The sequence below is a fragment of the Oncorhynchus kisutch genome, linkage group LG2 (assembly GCF_002021735.2).
Source record: "Oncorhynchus kisutch isolate 150728-3 linkage group LG2, Okis_V2, whole genome shotgun sequence".
Classification (NCBI taxonomy): Eukaryota; Metazoa; Chordata; class Actinopteri; order Salmoniformes; family Salmonidae; genus Oncorhynchus; species Oncorhynchus kisutch.
The window spans coordinates 75,917,818-75,938,876 of record NC_034175.2 but is presented as its reverse complement, the minus strand read 5'-3'; the positions used below and the strand labels follow the sequence as shown (position 1 = coordinate 75,938,876).

At 47.0% G+C, this 21,059-nt stretch overlaps 1 protein-coding gene across 1 annotated transcript in view; it reads right to left on the bottom strand.

Annotated features, from left to right (window-relative positions):
* Nucleotides 1-21,059, bottom strand: part of znf804a (zinc finger protein 804A) — a 164,572-nt gene that overhangs the window by 119,269 nt on the left and 24,244 nt on the right. The window lies entirely within an intron of this gene.

Sequence of the window (21,059 nt, the reverse complement as noted above, 5' to 3'; positions counted from 1 at the left end):
AGGCTATATACAGGGGGTCCGTTAGAGTCAATGTGGAGGCTATATACAGGGGCTACCGACAGAGTCAATGTGAGGCTATATACAGGGGGTACCGTTAGAGTCAATGTGGAGGCTATATACAGGGGGTACCGTTAGAGTCAATGTGGAGGCTATATACAGGGGGTTACCGTTAGAGTCAATGTGGAGGCTATATAGAGGGGGTACCGTTAGAGTCAATGTGGAGGCTATATACAGGGGGTACCGTTAGAGTCAATGTGGAGGCTATATACAGGGGGGTACCAGTACAGAGTGAATGTGGAGGCTATATACAGGGGGTACCGGTACAGAGTCAATGTGGAGGCTATATACAGGGGGTACCGTTAGAGTGAATGTGGATGCTATATACTGGGGGTACCGTTAGAGTCATTGTGGAGGCTATATACAGGGGTACCGTTAGAGTCAAGTGGAGGCTATATAAAGGGGGTACCAGTACAGAGTGAATGTGGAGGCTATATACAGGGGGTACCGTTAGAGTCAATGTGGAGGCTATATACAGGGGGTACCGTTAGAGTCAATGTGGAGGCTATATACAGGGGGTACCGGTACAGAGTCAATGTGGAGGCTATATACAAAGGGGGGTACCGTACAGAGTCAATGTGGAGGCTATATACAGGGGGTACCGTTAGAGTCAATGTGGAGGCTATATACAGGGGGTACCAGTACAGAGTCAATGTGGAGGCTATATACAGGGGGTACCAGTACAGAGTCAATGTGGAGGCTATATACAGGGGGTACCGTTAGAGTCAATGTGGAGGCTATATACAGGGGGTACCGTTAGAGTCAATGTGGAGGCTATATACAGGGGGTACCGTTAGAGTCAATGTGGAGGCTATATACAGGGGGTACCGTTAGAGTCAATGTGGAGGCTATATACAGGGGGTACCGGTACAGAGTCAATGTGGAGGCTATATACAGGGGGTACCGTTAGAGTCAATGTGGAGGCTATATACAGGGGGTACCGTTAGAGTCAATGTGGAGGCTATATACAGGGGGTACCGTTAGAGTCAATGTGGAGGCTATATAGAGGGGGTACCGTTAGAGTCAATGTGGAGGCTATATACAGGGGGTACCGTTAGAGTCAATGTGGAGGCTATATACAGGGGCACCGTTAGAGTCAATGTGGAGGCTATATACAGGGGGTACCGGTACAGAGTCAATGTGGAGGCTATATACAGGGGGTACCGTTAGAGTCAATGTGGAAGCTATATACAGGGGGTACCGTTAGAGTCAATGTGGAGGCTATATACAGGGGGTACCGTTAGAGTCAATGTGGAGGCTATATAGAGGGGGTACCGTTAGAGTCAATGTGGAGGCTATATACAGGGGGTACCGTTAGAGTCAATGTGGAGGCCATATACAGGGGGGTACCAGTACAGAGTGAATGTGGAGGCTATATACAGGGGGTACCGGTACAGAGTCAATGTGGAGGCTATATACAGGGGGTACCGTTAGAGTGAATGTGGATGCTATATACTGGGGGTACCGTTAGAGTCAATGTGGAGGCTATATACAGGGGGTACCGTTAGAGTCAATGTGGAGGCTATATAAAGGGGGGTACCAGTACAGAGTGAATGTGGAGGCTATATACAGGGGGTACCGTTAGAGTCAATGTGGAGGCTATATACAGGGGGTACCGTTAGAGTCAATGTGGACGGCTATATACAGGGGGTACCGGTAACGAGTCCATGTGGAGGCTATATACAGGGGGTACCGGTACAGAGTCAATGTGGAGGCTATATACAGGGGGTACCGTTAGAGTCAATGTGGAGGCTATATACAGGGGGTACCAGTACAGAGTCAATGTGGAGGCTATATACAGGGGGTACCAGTACAGAGTCAATGTGGAGGCTATATACAGGGGGTACCGTTAGAGTCAATGTGGAGGCTATATACAGGGGGTACCGTTAGAGTCAATGTGGAGGCTATATACAGGGGGTACCGGTACAGAGTCAATGTGGAGGCTATATACAGGGGGTACCGGTACAGAGTCAATGTGGAGGCTATATACAGGGGGTACCGGTACAGAGTCAATGTGGAGGCTATATACAGGGGTACCGTAGAGTGAATGTGGAGGCTATATACAGGGGGTACACGTTAAGGTACAATGGTTTATGGGGGGGGGGCTATATACAGGGGGTACCGTTAGGAGTCAATGTGGAGGCTATAACAGGGGGTTACCAGTACAGAGTGAATGTGGAGGCTATATACAGGGGTACCGTTAGAGTCAATGTGGAGGCTATATACAGGGGGTACCGTTAGAGTCAATGTGGAGGCTATATACAGGGGGTACCATTAGAGTCAATGTTTAGGCTATACAGGGGGGTACCAGTACAGAGTGAATGTGGAGGCTAATATACAGGGGGGTACCGTTAGAGTCAATGTGGAGGCTATATACAGGGGGTACCGTTAGAGTCATGTGGGAGCTATATACAGGGGGTACCGGTACAGAGTCAATGTGGAGCTATATACAGGGGTACCGTTAGAGTCAATGGTGGAGGCTATATACAGGGGGTACCGTAGAGTCAATGTGGAGGCTATATACAGGGGGTACCGGTACACAGGTCAATGTGGAGGCTATATACAGGGGGTACTGGTACAGAGTCAATGTGGAGGCTATATACAGGGGGTACCGTTAGAGTCAATGTGGAGGCTATATAACAGGGGGTACCAGTACAGAGGTCAATGTGGAGGCTATATACAGCGGGTACCAGTACAGAGTCAATGTGGAGGCTATATACAGGGGGTACCGTTAGAGTCAATGTGGAGGCTATATACAGGGGGTACCGTTAGAGTCAATGTGGAGGCTATATACAGGGGGTACCGGTACAAGAGTCAATGTGGAGGCTATATACAGGGGGTACCGTTAGAGTCAATGTGGAAGCTATATACAGGGGGTACCGTTAGAGTCAATGTGGGAGGCTATATACAGGGGGCACCGTTAGAGTCAATGTGGAGGCTATATTACAGGGGGTACCGTTAGAGTCAATGTGGAGGCCATATACAGGGGGGTACCAGTACAGAGTGAATGTGGAGGCTATATACAGGGGGGTACGGTACAGAGTCAATGTGGAGGCTATATACAGGGGGTTACCTTAGAGTGAATGTGGATGCTATATACTGGGGGGTACCGTTAGAGTCAATGTGGAGGCTATATACAGGGGGTAAAACCGTTAGAGTCAATGTGGAGGCTATATAAAGGGGGTACCAGTACAGAGTAAATTGGAGGCTATATACAGGGGGGTATACCGTTAGAGTCAATTGGAGGCTATATATCAGGGGGTACCGTTAGAGTCAATGTGGAGGCTATATACAGGGGGTACCGGTACAGAGTCAATGTGGAGGCTATATACAGGGGGTACCGGTACAGAGTCAATGTGGAGGCTATATACAGGGGGGTACGTTAGAGTCAATGTGGGAAGGCTATCATCAGGGGGTAACAGTAAGAGTCATGTGGAGGCTATATACAGGGGGTGCCAGTTAGAGTCAATGTGGAGGCTATATACAGGGGGTACCAGTACAGAGTCAATGTGGAGGCTATATACAGGGGATACCAGTACAGAGTCAATGTGGAGGCTATATACAGGGGGTACCGTTCAGAGTCAATGTGGAGGCTATATACAGGGGGGTACCGTTAGAGTCAATGTGGAGGCTATATACAGGGGGTACCGTTAGAGTCAATGTGGAGGCTATATACAGGGGTACCGTTAGAGTCAATGTGGGAGCTATATACAGGGGGTACCGGTACAGAGTCAATGTGGAGGCTATATACAGGGGGTACCGTTAGAGTCAATGTGGAAGCTATATACAGGGGGTACCGTTAGAGGTCAATGTGGAGGCTATATACAGGGGGTACCGTTAGAGTCAATGTGGAGGCTATATAGAGGGGGTACCGTTAGAGTCAATGTGGAGGCTATATACAGGGGGTACCGTTAGAGTCAATGTGGAGGCTATATACAGGGGGCACCGTTAGAGTCAATGTGGAGGCTATATACAGGGGGTACCGTACAGAGTCAATGTGGAGGCTATATACAGGGGGTACCGTTAGAGTCAATGTGGAAGCTATATACAGGGGTACCGTTAGAGGTCAATGTGGAGGCTATATACAGGGGGTACCGTTAGAGTCAATGTGGAGGCTATATAGAGGGGGTACCGTTAGAGTCAATGTGGAGGCTATATACAGGGGGTACCGTTAGAGTCAATGTGGAGGCCATATACAGGGGGGTACCAGTACAGAGTGAATGTGGAGGCTATATACAGGGGGTACCGGTACAGAGTCAATGTGGAGGCTATATACAGGGGGTACCGTTAGAGTGAATGTGGAGGCTATATACAGGGGGTACCGTTAGAGTCAATGTGGAGGCTATATACAGGGGGTACCGTTAGAGTCAATGTGGAGGCTATATACAGGGGGGGTACCAGTACAGAGTGAATGTGGAGGCTATATACAGGGGGTACCGTTAAAGTCAATGTGGAGGCTATATACAGGGGGTACCGTTAGAGTCAATGTGTAGGCTATATACAGGGGGTACCATTAGAGTCAATGTTTAGGCTATATACAGGGGGGTACCAGTACAGAGTGAATGTGGAGGCTATATACAGGGGGTACCGTTAGAGTCAATGTGGAGGCTATATACAGGGGGTACCGTTAGAGTCAATGTGGAGGCTATATACAGGGGGTACCGGTACAGAGTCAATGTGGAGGCTATATACAGGGGGTACCGGTACAGAGTCAATGTGGAGGCTATATACAGGGGGTACCGTTAGAGTCAATGTGGAGGCTATATACAGGGGGTACCAGTACAGAGTCAATGTGGAGGCTATATACAGGGGGTACCAGTACAGAGTCAATGTGGAGGCTATATACAGGGGGTACCGTTAGAGTCAATGTGGAGGCTATATAGAGGGGTACCGTTAGAGTCAATGTGGAGGCTATATACAGGGGGTACCGTTAGAGTCAATGTGGAGGCTATATACAGGGGGCACCGTTAGAGTCAATGTGGAGGCTATATACAGGGGGTACCGGTACAGAGTCAATGTGGAGGCTATATACAGGGGGTACCGTTAGAGTCAATGTGGAAGCTATATACAGGGGTACCGTTAGAGTCAATGTGGAGGCTATATACAGGGGGTACCGTTAGAGTCAATTGGAGGCTATATAGAGGGGGTACCGTTAGAGTCAATGTGGAGGCTATATACAGGGGGTACCGTTAGAGTCAATGTGGAGGCCATATACAGGGGGGTACCAGTACAGAGTGAATGTGGAGGCTATATACAAGGGGGTACCGGTACAGAGTCAATGTGGAGGCTATATACAGGGGGTACCGTTAGAGTGAATGTGGAGGCTATATACAGGGGGTACCGTTAGAGTCAATGTGGAGGCTATATACAGGGGGTACCGTTAGAGTCAATGTGGAGGCTATATACAGGGGGGTACCAGTACAGAGTGAATGTGGAGGCTATATACAGGGGGTACCGTTAAAGTCAATGTGGAGGCTATATACAGGGGGTACCGTTAGAGTCAATGTGGAGGCTATATACAGGGGGTACCATTAGAGTCAATGTTTAGGCTATATACAGGGGGGTACCAGTACAGAGTGAATGTGGAGGCTATATACAGGGGGTACCGTTAGAGTCAATGTGGAGGCTATATACAGGGGGTACCGTTAGAGTCAATGTGGAGGCTATATACAGGGGGGTACCGGTACAGAGTCAATGTGGAGGCTATATACAGGGGGTACCGGTACAGAGTCAATGTGGAGGCTATATACAGGGGGTACCGTTAGAGTCAATGTGGAGGCTATATACAGGGGGTACCAGTACAGAGTCAATGTGGAGGCTATATACAGGGGGTACCAGTACAGAGTCAATGTGGAGGCTATATACAGGGGGTACCGTTAGAGTCAATGTGGAGGCTATATACAGGGGGTACCGTTAGAGTCAATGTGGAGGCTATATACAGGGGTACCGGTACAGAGTCAATGTGGAGGCTATATACAGGGGGTACCGTTAGAGTCAATGTGGAGGCTATATACACGGGGTACCGTTAGAGTCAATGTGGAGGCTATATACAGGGGGTACCGTTAGAGTCAATGTGGAGACTATATAGAGGGGTACCGTTAGAGTCAATGTGGAGGCTATATACAGGGGTACCGGTACAGAGTCAATGTGGAGGCTATATACAGGGGGTACCGTTAGAGTCAATGTGGAGGCTATATACAGGGGGTACCGGTACAGAGTCAATGTGGAGGCTATATACAGGGGGTACCGTTAGAGTCAATGTGGAGGCTATATACAGGGGGTACCGTTAGAGTCAATGTGGAGGCTATATACAGGGGGTACTGGTACAGAGTAAATGTGGAGGCTATATACAGGGAGTACCGGTACAGAGTCAATGTGGAGGCTATATACAGGGGGTACCAGTACAGAGTCAATGTGGAGGCTATATACAGGGGGTACCGGTACAGAGTCAATGTGGAGGCTATATACAGGGGGTACCGGTACAGAGTCAATGTGGAGGCTATATACAGGGGGTACCGGTACAGAGTCAATGTGGAGGCTATATACAGGGGGTACCGGTACAGAGTCAATGTGGAGGCTATATACAGGGGGTACCGTTAGAGTGAATGTGGAGGCTATATACAGGGGGTACCGTTAGAGTCAATGTGGAGGCTATATACAGGGGGGTACCGTTAGAGTCAATGTGGAGGCTATATACAGGGGGGTACCAGTACAGAGTGAATGTGGAGGCTATATACAGGGGGTACCGTTAAAGTCAATGTGGAGGCTATATACAGGGGGTACCGTTAGAGTCAATGTGGAGGCTATATACAGGGGGTACCATTAGAGTCAATGTTTAGGCTATATACAGGGGGGTACCAGTACAGAGTGAATGTGGAGGCTATATACAGGGGGTACCGTTAGAGTCAATGTGGAGGCTATATACAGGGGGGGACCGTTAGAGTCAATGTGGAGGCTATATACAGGGGGTACCGTTAGAGTCAATGTGGAGGCTATATACAGGGGGTACCGTTAGAGTCAATGTGGAGGCTATATACAGGGGGTACCGTTAGAGTCAATGTGGAGGCTATATACAGGGGGTACCGTTAAAGTCAATGTGGAGGCTATATACAGGGGGTACCGTTAGAGTCAATGTGGAGGCTATATACAGGGGGTACTGGTACAGAGTAAATGTGGAGGCTATATACAGGGAGTACCGGTACAGAGTCAATGTGGAGGCTATATACAGGGGGTAACAGTACAGAGTCAATGTGGAGGCTATATACAGGGGGGTACCGGTACAGAGTCAATGTGGAGGCTATATACAGGGGGTACCGGTACAGAGTCAATGTGGAGGCTATATACAGGGGGTACCGGTACACAGTCAATGTGGAGGCTATATACAGGGGGTAACGTTAGAGTCAATGTGGAGGCTATATACAGGGGGTACCAGTACAGAGTCAATGTGGAGGCTATATACAGGGGGTACCAGTACAGAGTCAATGTGGAGGCTATATACAGGGGGTACCGTTAGAGTCAATGTGGAGGCTATATACAGGGGGTACCGTTAGAGTCAATGTGGAGGCTATATACAGGGGATACCAGTACAGAGTCAATGTGGAGGCTATATACAGGGGGTACCAGTACAGAGTCAATGTGGAGGCTATATACAGGGGGTACCATTAGAGTCAATGTGGAGGCTATATACAGGGGGTACCGTTAGAGTCAATGTGGAGGCTATATACAGGGGGCACCGTTAGAGTGAAGTTGGAGGCTATATACAGGGGGTACCGGTACAGAGTCAATGTGGAGGCTATATACAGGGGGTACCAGTACAGAGTCAATGTGGAGGCTATATACAGGGGGTACCGTTAGAGTCAATGTGGAGGCTATATACAGGGGGTACCGTTAGAGTCAATGTGGAGGCTATATACAGGGGATACCAGTACAGAGTCAATGTGGAGGCTATATACAGGGGGTACCATTAGAGTCAATGTGGAGGCTATATACAGGGGGTACCGTTAGAGTCAATGTGGAGGCTATATACAGGGGGTACCGTTAAAGTGAATGTGGAGGCTATATACAGGGGGTACCGGTACAGAGTCAATGTGGAGGCTATATACAGGGGGTACCGTTAGAGTCAATGTGTAGGCTATATACAGGGGGTACCGTTAGAGTCAATGTGGAGGCTATATACAGGGGGTACCGTTGGAGTCAATGTGGAGGATATATACAGGGGGTACCGGTACAGAGTCAATGTGGAGGCTATATACAGGGGGTACCGTTAGAGTGAATGTGGAGGCTATATACAGGGAGTACCGTTAGAGTCAATATGGAGGCTATATACAGGGGGTACCGTTAGAGTCAATGTGGAGGCTATATACGGGGGGTACCGTTAGAGTCAATGTGGAGGCTATATACAGGGGGTACCAGTACAGAGTCAATGTGGAGGCTATATACAGGGGGTACCGTTAGATTCAATGTGGAGGCTATATACAGGGGGTACCGTTAGAGTCAAGGTGGAGGCTATATACAGGGTGTACCGTTAGAGTCAATGTGGAGGCTATATACAGGGGGTACCGTTAGAGTCAACGTGGAGGCTATATACAGGGGGTACCGTTAGAGTCAATGTGGAGGCTATATACAGGGGGTCCCGTTAGAGTCAATGTGGAGGCTATATACAGGGGGTACTGGTACAGAGTAAATGTGGAGGCTATATACAGGGAGTACCGGTACAGAGTCAATGTGGAGGCTATATACAGGGGGTACCGGTACAGAGTCAATGTGGAGGCTATATACAGGGGGTACCGGTACAGAGTCAATGTGGAGGCTATATACAGGGGGTACCGGTAAAGAGTCAATGTGGAGGCTATATACAGGGGGTACCGTTGGAGTGAATGTGGAGGCTATATACAGGGGGTACCGTTAGATTCAATGTGGAGGCTATATACAGGGGGTACCGTTAGAGTCAATGTGGAGGCTATATACAGGGGGTACCGTTAGAGTCAATGTGGAGGCTATATACAGGGGGGACCAGTACAGAGTGAATGTGGAGGCTATATACAGGGGGTACCGTTAGAGTCATGTGGAGGCTATATACAGGGGGTACCGTTAGAGTCAATGTGGAGGCTATATACAGGGGGTACCAGTACAGAGTCAATGTGGAGGCTATATACAGGGGGGTACCGGTACAGAGTCAATGTGGAGGCTATATACAGGGGGTACCGGTACAGAGTCAATGTGGAGGCTATATACAGGGGGTACCGGTACAGAGTCAATGTGGAGGCTATATACAGGGGGTACCGTTAGAGTGAATGTGGAGGCTATATACAGGGGGTACCGTTAGAGTCAATGTGGAGGCTATATACAGGGGGTACCGTTAGAGTCAATGTGGAGGCTATATACAGGGGGGTACCAGTACAGAGTGAATGTGGAGGCTATATACAGGGGGTACCGTTAGAGTCAATGTGGAGGCTATATACAGGGGGTACCGTTAGAGTCAATGTGGAGGCTATATACAGGGGGTACCATTAGAGTCAATGTTTAGGCTATATACAGGGGGGTACCAGTACAGAGTGAATGTGGAGGCTATATACAGGGGGTACCGTTAGAGTCAATGTGGAGGCTATATACAGCGGGGACCGTTAGAGTCAATGTGGAGGCTATATACAGGGGGTACCGTTAGAGTCAATGTGGAGGCTATATACAGGGGGTACCGTTAGAGTCAATGTGGAGGCTATATACAGGGGGTACCGTTAGAGTCAATGTGGAGGCTATATACAGGGGGTACCGTTAAAGTCAATGTGGAGGCTATATACAGGGGGTACCGTTAGAGTCAATGTGGAGGCTATATACAGGGGGTACTGGTACAGAGTAAATGTGGAGGCTATATACAGGGAGTACCGGTACAGAGTCAATGTGGAGGCTATATACAGGGGGTAACAGTACAGAGTCAATGTGGAGGCTATGTACAGGGGGGTACCGGTACAGAGTCAATGTGGAGGCTATATACAGGGGGTACCGGTACAGAGTCAATGTGGAGGCTATATACAGGGGGTACCGGTACACAGTCAATGTGGAGGCTATATACAGGGGGTACCGTTAGAGTCAATGTGGAGGCTATATACAGGGGGTACCAGTACAGAGTCAATGTGGAGGCTATATACAGGGGGTACCAGTACAGAGTCAATGTGGAGGCTATATACAGGGGGTACCGTTAGAGTCAATGTGGAGGCTATATACAGGGGGTACCGTTAGAGTCAATGTGGAGGCTATATACAGGGGATACCAGTACAGAGTCAATGTGGAGGCTATATACAGGGGGTACCAGTACAGAGTCAATGTGGAGGCTATATACAGGGGGTACCATTAGAGTCAATGTGGAGGCTATATACAGGGGGTACCGTTAGAGTCAATGTGGAGGCTATATACAGGGGGTACCGTTAGAGTCAATGTGGAGGCTATATACAGGGGATACCAGTACAGAGTCAATGTGGAGGCTATATACAGGGGGTACCAGTACAGAGTCAATGTGGAGGCTATATACAGGGGGTACCATTAGAGTCAATGTGGAGGCTATATACAGGGGGTACCGTTAGAGTCAATGTGGAGGCTATATACAGGGGGTACCGTTAGAGTGAAGTTGGAGGCTATATACAGGGGGTACCGGTACAGAGTCAATGTGGAGGCTATATACAGGGGGTACCAGTACAGAGTCAATGTGGAGGCTATATACAGGGGGTACTATTAGAGTCAATGTGGAGCCTATATACAGGGGGTACCGGTACAGAAACAATGTGGAGGCTATATACAGGGGGTACAGTTAGAGTCAATGTGGAGGCTATATACAGGGGGTACCGGTACAGAGTCAATGTGGAGGCTATATACAGGGGGTACCGTTAGAGTCAAATGTGGAGGCTATATACAGGGGGTACCGTTAGAGTCAATGTGGAGGCTATATACAGGGGGTACCGGTACAGAGTCAATGTGGAGGCTATATACAGGGGGTACCGTTAGAGTCAATGTGGAGGCTATATACAGGGGGTACCGTTAGAGTCAATGTGGAGGCTATATACAGGGGGTACCAGTACAGAGTCAATGTGGAGGCTATATACAGGGGGTACCGTTAGAGTCAATGTGGATGCTATATACAGGGGGGTACCGTTAGAGTCAATGTGTAGGCTATATACAGGGGGTACCGTTAGAATCAATGTGGAGGCTATATACAGGGGTACCAGTACAGAGTCAATGTGGAGGCTATATACAGGGGGTACCAGTACAGAGTCAATGTGGAGGCTATATACAGGGGGTACTATTAGAGTCAATGTGGAGCCTATATACAGGGGGTACCGGTACAGAAACAATGTGGAGGCTATATACAGGGGGTACAGTTAGAGTCAATGTGGAGGCTATATACAGGGGGTACCGGTACAGAGTCAATGTGGAGGCTATATACAGGGGGTACCGTTAGAGTCAAATGTGGAGGCTATATACAGGGGGTACCGTTAGAGTCAATGTGGAGGCTATATACAGGGGGTACCGGTACAGAGTCAATGTGGAGGCTATATACAGGGGGTACCGTTAGAGTCAATGTGGAGGCTATATACAGGGGGTACCGTTAGAGTCAATGTGGAGGCTATATACAGGGGGTACCAGTACAGAGTCAATGTGGAGGCTATATACAGGGGGTACCGTTAGAGTCAATGTGGATGCTATATACAGGGGGTACCGTTAGAGTCAATGTGTAGGCTATATACAGGGGGTACCGTTAGAATCAATGTGGAGGCTATATACAGGGGGTACCGTTAGAGTCAATGTGGAGGCTATATACAGGGGGTACCGTTAGAGTGAATGTGGAGGCTATATACAGGGGGTACCGTTAGAGTCAATGTGGAGGCTATATACAGGGGGTACCGTTAAAATCAATGTGGAGGCTATATACAGGGGGTACCGTTAGAGTCAATGTGGAGGCTATATACAGGGGGTACCAGTACAGAGTCAATGTGGAGACTATATACAGGGGGTACCAGTACAGAGTCAATGTGGAGGCTATATACAGGGGGTACCGTTAGAGTCAATGTGGAGGCTATATACAGGGGGTACCGTTAGAGTGAATGTGGAGGCTATATACAGGGGGTACCATTAGAGTCAATGTGGAGGCTATATACAGGGGGTACCAGTACAGAGTCAATGTGGAGGCTATATACAGGGGGTACAGTTAGAGTCAATGTGGAGGCTATATACAGGGGGTACCATAAGAGTCAATGTGGAGGCTATATACAGGGGGTACCATAAGAGTCAATGTGGAGGCTATACACAGGGCGTACCGTTAGAGTCAATGTGGAGGCTATATACAGGGGGCACTGGTAGCTTATCATGAGGTACTCTAACTCAGGTGAGCAGAACCCTCAAGTCTTCCTGTAAACAAAGTGACACACACCGCCACCCTTGATCTTACCAGACTCTACAGTTCTGTCTGTCTCTACTGCTCTGTCTGTCTCTACTGTTCTGTCTGTCTCTACTGTTCTGTCTGTCTCTACTGTTCTGTCTGTCTCTACTGTTCTGTCTCTACTGTTCTGTCTCTACTGTTCTGTCTCTACTGTTCTGTCTCTACTGTTCTGTCTGTCTCTACTGTTCTGTCTCTACTGTTCTGTCTGTCTCTACTGTTCTGTCTGTCTCTACTGTTCTGTCTGTCTCTACTGTTCTGTCTGTCTCTACTGTTCTGTCTCTACTGTTCTGTCTGTCTCTACTGTTCTGTCTCTACTGTTCTGTCTCTACTGCTCTGTCTGTCTCTACTGTTCTGTCTCTACTGTTCTGTCTCTACTGTTCTGTCTCTACTGTTCTGTCTCTACTGCTCTGTCTGTCTCTACTGTTCTGTCTGCCTCTACTGTTCTATCTGTCTCCACTGTTCTGTCTGTCTCTACTGTTCTGTCTCTACTGTTCTGTCTCTACTGCTCTGTCTGTCTCTACTGTTCTGTCTCTACTGTTCTGTCTCTACTGTTCTGTCTCTACTGTTCTGTCTCTACTGCTCTGTCTGTCTCTACTGTTCTGTCTGCCTCTACTGTTCTATCGGTCTCTACTGTTCTGTCTGTCTCTACTGTTCTGTCTGTCTCCACTGTTCTGTCTCTACTGTTCTGTCTCTACTGTTCTGTCTGTCTCTACTGTTCTGTCTGTCTCTACTGTTCTGTCTGTCTCTACTGTTCTGTCTGTCTCTACTGTTCTATCTCCACTGTTCTGTCTGTCTCTACTGTTCTGTCTCTACTGTTCTGTCTCTACTGTTCTGTCTCTACTGTTCTGTCTGTCTCTACTGTTCTGTCTGTCTCTACTGTTCTGTCTCTACTGTTCTGTCTGTCTCTACTGTTCTGTCTGTCTCTACTGTTCTGTCTCTACTGTTCTGTCTCTACTGTTCTGTCTGTCTCTACTGTTCTGTCTGTCTCTACTGTTCTATCTCCACTGTTCTGTCTGTCTCTACTGTTCTGTCTCTACTGTTCTGGTCTGTCTCTACTGTTCTGTCTGTCTCTACTGTTCTATCTGTCTCTACTGTTCTGTCTGTCTCTACTGTTCTGTCTCTACTGTTCTCTTCTACTGTTCTGTCTGTCTCTACTGTTCTGTCTCTACTGTTCTGGTCTGTCTCTACTGTTCTGTCTGTCTACTGTTCTGTCTGTCTCTACTGTTCTGTCTCTACTTTTCTGTCTGTCTCTACTGTTCTGTCTGTCTCTACTGTTCTGTCTCTACTGTTCTGTCTGTCTCTACTGTTCTGTCTGTCTCTACTGTTCTGTCTCTACTGTTCTGTCTGTCTCTACTGTTCTGTTCTGTCTCTACTGTTCTATCTGTCTCTACTGTTCTGTCTGTCTCTAACTGTTCTGTCTCTACTGTTCTGTCTGTCTCTACTGTTCTGTCTGTCTCTACTGTTCTGTCTCTACTGTTCTGTCTGTCTCTACTGTTCTGTCTGTCTCTACTGTCTGTCTTGTCTTCTGTCTGTCTCTACTGTTCCTGTCTGTCCTCGTTCTGGTCTGTCTCTACTGTTCTGTCTGTCTCTACTGTTCTGTCTGTCTCTACTGTTCTGTCTGTCCTACTGTTCTGTCTGTCTCTACTGTTCTGTCTCTACTGTTTCTTCCTGTCTCTACTGTTCTGTCTGTCTCTACTGTTCTATCTGTCTCTACTGTTCTGTCTGTCTCTACTGTTCTGTCTGTCTCTACTGTTCTGTCTGTCTCTACTGTTCTGTCTGTCTCTACTGTTCTGTCTCTACTGTTCTGTCTCTACTGTTCTGTCTGTCTCTACTGTTCTGTCTGTCTCTACTGTTCTGTCTCTACTGTTCTGTCTCTACTGTTCTGTCTCTACTGTTCTGTCTCTACTGTTCTGTCTGTCTCTACTGTTCTGTCTGTCTCTACTGTTCTATCTCCACTGTTCTGTCTGTCTCTACTGTTCTGTCTCTACTGTTCTGTCTCTACTGTTCTGTCTCTACTGTTCTGTCTGTCTCTACTGTTCTGTCTGTCTCTACTGTTCTGTCTCTACTGTTCTGTCTGTCTCTACTGTCTGTCTCTACTGTTCTATCTCCACTGTTCTGTCTGTCTCTACTGTTCTGTCTCTACTGTTCTGTCTGTCTCTACTGTTTCTGTCTGTCTCTACTGTTCTGTCTCTACTGTTCTGTCTGTCTCTACTGTTCTGTCTGTCTCTACTGTTCTATCTGTCTCTACTGTTCTGTCTGTCTCTACTGTTCTGTCTGTCTCTACTGTTCTGTCTCTACTGTTCTGTCTCTACTGTTCTGTCTGTCTCTACTGTTCTGTCTGTCTCTACTGTTCTGTCTCTACTGTTCTGTCTCTACTGTTCTGTCTCTACTGTTCTGTCTCTACTGTTCTGTCTGTCTCTACTGTTCTGTCTGTCTCTACTGTTCTATCTCCACTGTTCTGTCTGTCTCTACTGTTCTGTCTCTATTGTTCTGTCTCTACTGTTCTGTCTCTACTATTCTGTCTGTCTCTACTGTTCTGTCTGTCTCTACTGTTCTGTCTCTACTGTTCTGTCTGTCTCTACTGTTCTGTCTCTACTGTTCTGTCTCTACTGTTCTGTCTGTCTCTACTGTTCTGTCTGTCTCTACTGTTCTATCTCCACTGTTCTGTCTGTCTCTACTGTTCTGTCTCTACTGTTCTGTCTCTACTGTTCTGTCTGTCTCCACTGTTCTGTCTGTCTCTACTGTTCTGTCTCTACTGTTCTGTCTGTCTCTACTGTTCTGTCTGTCTCTACTGTTCTGTCTCTACTGTTCTCGCTAATGCATAGAAAAAACAGCTCCAGTTGAAGTCGGAAGTCAACAAACTTAGGTTGGAGTCATTAAAACTCATTTCTCAACCACTCCACAAATTTCTTGTTCTTGTTTTGGCAAGTTGGTTAGGACATCTACTTTGTGCATGACACGTGTCATTTTTCCAACGATTGTTTACAGACAGATTATTTCACTTATAATTTACCGTATCACAATTCCAGTGGGTCAGAAAATTCCAGAAAATGAGCTTCTGATAGGCTAAGTGACATCGTTTGAGTCATTTGAAGCTGTACCTGTGGATGTATTTCAAGGCCTACCTTCAAACACAGTGGCTCTTTGCTTGACATTAAAGGAAAATCAAAAGAAATCAGCCAAGACCTCAGAAAAATAATTGAACACCTCCACAAGTCTGGGTCATCCTTGGGAGCAATTTCAAAATGTCTGAAGGTACCACGTTCATCTGTACAAACACTAGTACACAAGTATAAACACCATGGGACCACGCAGCCGTCATACCGCTCAGGAGGGAGACGCGTTCTGTCTCCTAGAGATGAACGTACTTTGGTGAGAAAAGTGCAAATCAATCCCAGAACAACAGCACAGGACCTTGTGAAAATGCTGGAGGAAACAGGTACAAAAGTATCTATATCCACAGTAAAACGAGTCCTATATCGACATAACCTGAAAGGCCGCTCAGCAAGGAAGAAGCCACTGCTCCAAAACAGCCATAAAAAAGCCAGACTACGTTTTGCAACTGCACATGACAAAAGATTGCACTTTTTGTCCTCTGGTCTGATGAAACAAAAATAGACCTGTTTGGCCATAATGACCATCGTTATGTTTGGAGGAAAAAGGGGGAGACTTGCAAGACGAAAAACACCATCCCATCGGTGAAGCATGGGGGTATTAGCATCATGTTGTGGGGGGTGCTTTGCTGCAGAAAGGACTGGTGCACTTCACAAAATAGATGGTATCATGAGAAAGGAAAATTATGTGTACATGCTACAGGAGGGACTGCAGCAAAGCACCCCTACAGAACTGAAAAAGTGTGTGCGAGCAAGGAGGCCTACAAACCGGACTCAGTTACACCAGCTCTGTCAGGCGGAATGGGACAAAATTCACCCAACTTATTGTGGGGAGCTTGTGGAAGGCTCCTTGAAACATTTGACCCAAGTTAAACAATTTAAAGGCAATGCTACCAAATACTAATTGAGTGTATGTAAACTTCTGACCCACTGGGAATGTGATGAAAGAAATAAAATATGAAATAAATAATTCTCTCTACTATTATTCTGACATTTCACATTCTTAAAATAAAGTGGTGATCCTAACTGACTTAAAACAGGGAATTTCTTACTTGGATTAAATGTCAGGAATTGTGAAAAACTGAGTTTAAATGTATTTGGCTGAGGTGTATGTAAACTTCCGACTTCAACTGTCTATATTATTCTTGTCCTTGTTCAGCCATGACTCCGGAAATCAAGACAGTTCTTAACGTGGATAGTTTCTACTGGAACTCATCCATTTTTCCCCCGGCGATTGAACAGACGGTAGATTTATTCATTACCCGCTGTATTCTCACCAGGGTGCCCTCACGCCGGCCGCTGTAGCGTCGTCATTACCCGTCGTATTCTCACCAGGGTGCCCTCACGCCGGCCTCTATAGTCTTTGCCTTCTAAGAGTGTAAGAGGATTAGAGCCTGGTCTTGAATAATCAATATGTCTTTCGCCTCCGACTCATTAAAGTAGAAGTCCTCGTCTAAATCGAGGTTGGTGTTCAGAAGCACTCTTCATGAAACATTATGTACAAAAAAAATGTTTGCTAAATATCACAAAAAAACGGCCTTCATTCCTTCCGGTGCCATTTGAACTGTTTTGGGCTTTAGTTGCTTTGGTTTGGAGGTCAAAGCTGATTGGTCTCTGACGACGATGGTGGAAGTAAGTCGCAATCCCTGAGGACATGGCTGGACGATGTCAGAAAAGGGGTGTGGTGAAGAGTTCTTGTTGCTTGTTTTTTCTTCCTTTTGAGTGTTGACAGTTTAATAAAATGCAGAGAAGAAGAAGAAGAAGAAGAAGAAGAAGAAGAAGAAGAAGAAGTTGAAAAGTGGTAACTACAAAAGTCAAATGGTGCCATTTCGAGCCAAAGAGGCCGTGCATCAGATGCTCCCTCAGGAGTGTTTCAGGAGCCAACATTTTGTTTTGCTTTCGCTGTCACAAGATTACATTCATAACAGTAGTCAAAACAACAGATATTAAGTTAAGATTCACATTGTTTCGTGATTTAAATATTTATGACTGTCAAAGAAACAACAGCAACAGCATCAGTCAGACCAACAACCGAGTCGAAGCATCATGAGACATTTCACCATTTTGCACTGAAAGTGTTTTTTAATGTGTCCCAACTGGAATCCTATATATATAGTGCACTACTTTTTAACTACTTTTTAACCAAGGGCCAATAGGGAATAGGTTGCCATTTGGGATACAAACCCTGACGGTATCAGGTGGGCCCAGCAGAGATTCAAAAGGGTCATGCAGCCATGATACTGTGTAATTGTGCTATTATAGCACAGCAGCAGGCCCTCCATCCTCTCCCGTCGTGCCTTAGTGAATCATGAATAGCGGTTTATCCAGGGGTGTATTTTCAGGGAACGTGTGTGTGTATATATATATATATATATGCCTACTGCTGTAACTAACGACTGCTGACATGAATAGGTTACCATCCCTTTTTTGTGTAGAAGGATGGAGGGAGGAAAGCACAAGGAGACTTCATATGGTGGACCTTTATATATCTATGAACTGATTTGACTGTAACCCCCCCCCCCCCCCCACACACACACACACACACACAACACACACACACACACACACATACACACACACACACACACACACAACACGCACGCTCGCTCGAAAACCCCGGTATGCTCTGAATGTTAACAGAGCAGTACTTTGCGAACAACACCAAGTGGGGTTATGTAAATGACTCAACCATTTATGAACAACGGCAGAGGGGATAGGCCGTGCATATTAAACAGCTACCTTGCACAACACACCCACACAACAAACACACCACACATTCGTTTTCCTGTGTGAGTAGTAGAGGTAACTGACTAGTCTGTTCCTCCGGCAGTGCTTACAACTTTGCACACTCCGGGTCCTCTACTCCTCATGTTAATAATGCATAGGAGTCTGTCTAACTGCCCGAAACTGCTGTAACTAACGACTGTTGCGTTTACTGTCACACCTGTGGGCTGTGTGGTGCTGTGTGGTGCTGTGAGGTGCTGTGTGGTGCTGTGTGGTGCTGTGTGGGCTGTGAAGTGCTGTGTGGTGCTGTGAGGTGCTGTGTGGTGCTGTGAGGTGCTGTGTGGTGCTGTGTGGTGCTGTGAGTTGCTGTGTGGGCTGTGTGGTGCTGTGAGGTGCTGTGTGGTGCTGTGTGGTGCTGTGAGGTGCTGTGTGGTGCTGTGTGGTGCTGTGAGGTGCTGTGTGGGCTGTGTGGTGCTGTGAGGTGCTGTGTGGTGCTGTGTGGTGCTGTGAGGTGCTGTGAGGTGCTGTGTGGTGCTGTGAGGTGCTGTGTGGTGCTGTGTGGTGCTGTGTAGTGCTGTGTGGTGCTGTGGGGTGCTGTGTGGTGCTGTGTGGTGCTGTGAGCTGCTGTGAGGTGCTGTGTGGTGCTGTGTGGTGCTGTGAGGTGCTGTGTGGTGCTGTGAGGTGCTGTGTGGTGCTGTGAGGTGCTGTGTGGTGCTGTGTGGTGCTGTGTGGTGCTGTGAGGTGCTGTGTGGTGCTGTGAGGTGCTGTGAGGTGCTGTGAGGTGCTGTGTGGTGCTGTGAGGTGCTGTGAGGTGCTGTGTGGTGCTGTGTGCTTAGCTGAGGTAGAACATTTATTGGGAGGATTTAAAAAGACTATCACACCAATTATCTGTCCTGAACAGAGGGTGTTGAAGCTACCGTTCAACGACGGTGAAATAACATTCTGCTGGAAATATCATCTCCGTTGTTACAAGTTACGGGATTTTCTCTGAACACAAAATGCAAAATCCGAAACGAAGAGATATGAACGGTAAGATATTTTTATTTTATTTATTTATTTTTCCTTTATTTAACCAGGTAGGCAAGTTGAGAACAAGTTCTCATTTACAATTGCGACCTGGCCAAGATAAAGCAAAGCAGTTCGACAGATAAAACGACACAGAGTTACACATGGAGTAAAAACAAACATACAGTCAATAATGCAGTATAAACAAGTCTATATACAATGTGAGCAAATGAGGTGAGAAGGGAGGTAAAGGCAAAAAAAGGCCATGATGGCAAAGTAAATACAATATAGCAAGTAAAATACTGGAATGGTAGTTTTGCAATGGAAGAATGTGCAAAGTAGAAATAAAAAAATTATGGGGTGCAAAGGAGCAAAATAAATAAATAAATAAAAATTAAATACAGTTGGGAAAGAGGTAGTTGTTTGGGCTAAATTATAGGTGGGCTATGTACAGGTGCAGTAATCTGTGAGCTGCTCTGACAGTTGGTGCTTAAAGCTAGTGAGGGAGATAAGTGTTTCCAGTTTCAGAGATTTTTGTAGTTCGTTCCAGTCATTGGCAGCAGAGAACTGGAAGGAGAGGCGGTCAAAGAAAGAATTGGTCTTGGGGGTGACTAGAGAGATATACCTGCTGGAGCGTGTGCTACAGGTGGGAGATGCTATGGTGACCAGCGAGCTGAGATAAGGGGGGACTTTACCTAGCAGGGTCTTGTAGATGACATGGAGCCAGTGGGTTTGGCGACGAGTATGAAGCGAGGGCCAGCCAACGAGAGCGTACAGGTCGCAATGGTGGGTAGTATATGGGGCTTTGGTGATAAAACGGATTGCACTGTGATAGACTGCATCCAATTTGTTGAGTAGGGTATTGGAGGCTATTTTGTAAATGACATCGCCAAAGTCGAGGATTGGTAGGATGGTCAGTTTTACAAGGGTATGTTTGGCAGCATGAGTGAAGGATGCTTTGTTGCGAAATAGGAAGCCAATTCTAGATTTAACTTTGGATTGGAGATGTTTGATATGGGTCTGGAAGGAGAGTTTACAGTCTAACCAGACACCTAAGTATTTGTAGTTGTCCACGTATTCTAAGTCAGAGCCGTCCAGAGTAGTGATGTTGGTCAGGCGGGTAGGTGCAGGTAGCGATCGGTTGAAGAGCATGCATTTAGTTTTACTTGTATTTAAGAGCAATTGGAGGCCACGGAAGGAGAGTTGTATGGCATTGAAGCTTGCCTGGAGGGTTGTTAACACAGTGTCCAAAGAAGGGCCGGAAGTATACAGAATGGTGTCGTCTGCGTAGAGGTGGATCAGGGACTCACCAGCAGCAAGAGCGACCTCATTGATGTATACAGAGAAGAGAGTCGGTCCAAGAATTGAACCCTGTGGCACCCCCATAGAGACTGCCAGAGGTCCGGACAGCAGACCCTCCGACTTGACACACTGAACTCTATCAGAGAAGTAGTTGGTGAACCAGGCGAGGCAATCATTTGAGAAACCAAGGCTGTCGAGTCTGCCGATGAGGATATGGTGATTGACAGAGTCGAAAGCCTTGGCCAGATCAATGAATACGGCTGCACAGTAATGTTTCTTATCGATGGCGGTTAAGATATCGTTTAGGACCTTGAGCGTGGCTGAGGTGCACCCATGACCAGCTCTGAAACCAGATTGCATAGCAGAGAAGGTATGGTGAGATTCGAAATGGTCGGTAATCTGTTTGTTGACTTGGCTTTCGAAGACCTTAG